The sequence below is a fragment of the Somniosus microcephalus genome, chromosome 12 (assembly GCF_052327205.1).
Source record: "Somniosus microcephalus isolate GS21.2 chromosome 12, FLI_Smic_1.0, whole genome shotgun sequence".
Classification (NCBI taxonomy): domain Eukaryota; kingdom Metazoa; phylum Chordata; class Chondrichthyes; order Squaliformes; family Somniosidae; genus Somniosus; species Somniosus microcephalus.
The window spans coordinates 38,979,181-38,982,625 of NC_140998.1; the positions used below are offsets into that span (position 1 = coordinate 38,979,181).

Genomic DNA, 3,445 nt, shown 5'->3' on the forward strand with positions numbered 1-3,445 from the left:
AACATGGAGGAGCATCTGTCCCTTTTGCACAAACTCTTGACATTGTTGACTCAGGCGGGACTAAAGGTGAATCTCCGTACGGCTCAGTTGGTAAAAGAACGGGTCACCTTTCTGGGAGTGTCCATTTCTCCAGAGGGTTCATCCCCCGACTCTCACAAGGTGGAGATAATACAGCGACTACCATTACCCACTTCCAAAACAGCCCTACAATCATTCTTGGGTTTGGTGGGGTACCAAAGGAACTTTATCCCAGGTTTTGCAGAATGCGCAAAGCCTCTGTATGATTTGATAAAACTGCATGGTGATGACATACGCCCGGCATGGACTGACGCTCACCCAGTCCATGGTCAAATTAAAAACTGCAGTGATACAGGCCGCATGTCTGATTCCTCCAGATTCCACGCAGCCCTTCCATTTGGAGGTCAGGCCCACAGAACAAAGCCTCGCTGTAGTTCTGTGCCAAACGCGAGCTGATCGACTGCAGCCCATTGCATGTGCGTCTCGAATCCTGCAGGGGACAGAAAAGACGTATACCGCGTACGAGCGCCACCTGCTGGCCATCTTCTGGGCGGTACATCATTTTACTTTTATTTCTGGGCTACAAGCGACCATCCTTCACAGCGCTCACATGCCTCTAAACCTACTGATGAAACCTGGAGATTCGCTAGTTTCCTCGCAGCGCCTCAGCAAATGGACTTTGGAAAGAGACATTGGTATCATTTCCAAACCCACCACAATGCTGCCATAATTTCTGGTTTATGAGGGGGAACCGCATAAATGTCTGCTACCCCTGATTAACTTTGAGACCCATCTTGTGCAGAAAGAGCCCATACAGGGAGCCCCAGATGTCTACATCGATGGGTCCTCGTATCATATCGAGGGATCCCCCCACACCGGGTATGCTGTGGTATTGCCAGAGAGAACCATCCAGCGACGATGCAACCAACAGTCTTCACAATATGCAGAAATCACCGCACTTCTAACCACAGTGAAAGAAACCTCAGATAGACCCGTGAATATTTGGTCCGATAATGCCTATGCTATAAACACCATGCTTTCCTTGCCCCTATACCACAAAAATGAGTACCGTACAATAGACGGTAAGGCCCTGGTCGATGGGCCCTGGTTACGCCTGCTCTGGTCATACCTTAAGCAGCGACCCCAGCCCTGCTTCATAGGAAAGGAAGCAGCCCATAGAAAAGGGGGTCCACATAGTGAGGGAAATTCCAGAGCAGCCAAGGACGCTGTGATTGTTGGGGAGATAGAGGATATAGTTGTTGAGCCCTGCAATGCTGTTAGCAAGGGCTCCCCAACAGATCACCTAGATTTAAAATCCCTGCAGAAGCAATACTGACCATACGCCGTTGTAAGCGCCTGGCACGAGGAAGGCAGGCCCATTCCTCAACCGACAGCCTGGGCCCCCAATACCATACCAGCCACTGCCCCTGACAGACCCCTTCCTCAACCGACAGCCTGGGCCCCCAATACCACACTAGACACTGTCCCTGACAGATCCCTTCCCCAACCGACAGCCTGGGCCCCCAATACCACACTAGACACTGTCCCTGACAGACCCCTTCCCCAACCGACAGCCTGGGCCCCCAATACCATACTAGCCACTGCCCCTGACTCAGCGGAGCAGTTTCTGATGTTTAAAAGAAAGCCACACGCCTGCCTGGTGGTGTGTGTTCCACCAGAGGTGGGTCAAGAACTGCTCTCCCTCTTTCACTCACACCCCACGGCAGGGCACTATTCGGCCCTGGTAACCTTCTATAAGGTAGCATCCACAGCTTGGTGGTCTTCCATGAGGGAAACAATCAACCTTTATGTGGCACGATGCCTACCATGCCTGCAGCACAATCCTCCCGCATGCACTAACCGAGCCTTGCTTCAAAGTGCACCCCCACCTCAAAGGCCATGGACTCACCTCCAGATAGACTTCATTGGGCCACTTCCACAGGCGCAAGGCAATTTTCAGCATGCCCCAGTGGTGGTGGATCAATTCACTAAATGGATCGAAGCATTCCCCTGCCGCTCCAACACTGCAAACACAGCAGCCAAAACACTATTAAATCATGTGTTTTGTAGGTGGGGAGTACCGGTACAAGTGGACAGTGATCAAGGTTCGTAATTTACCGGTAAGATTTTTACCCACCTGCAGGAAATGTTGGTGATAAAACACAAACTACATATTGCCCACCACCCCCAGTCGTCCGGAGGGGTCGAAAGGGGGAACAGGACCCTCAAGTTAATGTTAAATAAAATTGTGTGTGGACCACCCCACTCAATGGGCTAACATGCTGCCAATGTGCTTAATGGCAATGAGGTCCACACCTCATAAACAACAGGAGTCTCCCCATATCAGGCCATGACGGGGAGACTCAAGAGAACACCAGTCCAGCTAACACTAACGGGGATGAGCCCCTTGACAATGGAACCATGTAGTTCCAAGTGGCTGGAACAAGTGGTAGATCACACCGATCAGATGAATCGATTTGTGGCCACGAAATTGGGGAAGTCAAAAAGACAAATTAAAAGGTACTTTGACAAGAAAGTACGTCCCTTTGAGTATCAGGTGGGGGACACCGTAATGATTCCAAATTATGGGAAAAAGAAGCATGCCTTTGAGCCCAGGTGGTGGGGACCGCATACGATTATAGACCGATTGAACCTCGCGGTTTATTTGATTCAGTTACCGGGGAAAAAGGGCGTTAAGTACAAGAAATGGTATCATGTTAACCAGTTAAAAACTGCCAAAGGGTAAATACTACAAATACTACACTGATCTTGTTTCCCACAGGACCATGATACGGATACAGATGACACAAAACAATGCCATAAACAGCAGAGCTATACAGAAGCTAGGAACCAGCCCATGGTGGGAAACAATGTATAATGTAGGACAACACCCCTGGCTCATGATCTGCTGAGAAAACCCCTTAGGAAACTGAACCACCATATGCGAGCCCTGAGGAGATAAACCAAATGAGGGGTCAATAAGGATATTGCCCTCTCAAGGTGGGGAATCTGTCAGAATAAAAAGATAAGTTTTGTATGTGTGATGGACTTGAGATTATTATTAATATAAGATGTATGTAATAAAGATAAATTTGATGTGTAGTGATCTCCCCTGGGTAAGGCAACAGCGTGAAAACTAACAAAGGAAACCAGCATAACAGGATAACCCCCCACTGAGACACCATCGAAACTCACCATCGAAACTCAAGAGCCACTAAAAGGTGTCAACAAACAATTAACTTAAGCAAGAAATGGCACCAGCCACTTCAGACAGTCACATGTTCAAAGGAAAGCCAATCAAGAACTGCCATGAATCTAAGACCCAATCATGGGGTCGTAGCAATTTAGAGTAGAGACAATGGCCCAGAAATTCGGGTCGGGGGCTTCCCGCGGGTGCAAGCCCCCGATCTGCACTTACCTTGCGCGC

At 49.1% G+C, this 3,445-nt stretch overlaps 1 pseudogene; it reads left to right on the forward strand.

Annotated features, from left to right (window-relative positions):
• Positions 1-936: 936 nt before the first annotated feature.
• Positions 937-2,262, forward strand: LOC147109126 (protein NYNRIN-like; annotated as a pseudogene).
• Positions 2,263-3,445: the final 1,183 nt, after the last annotated feature.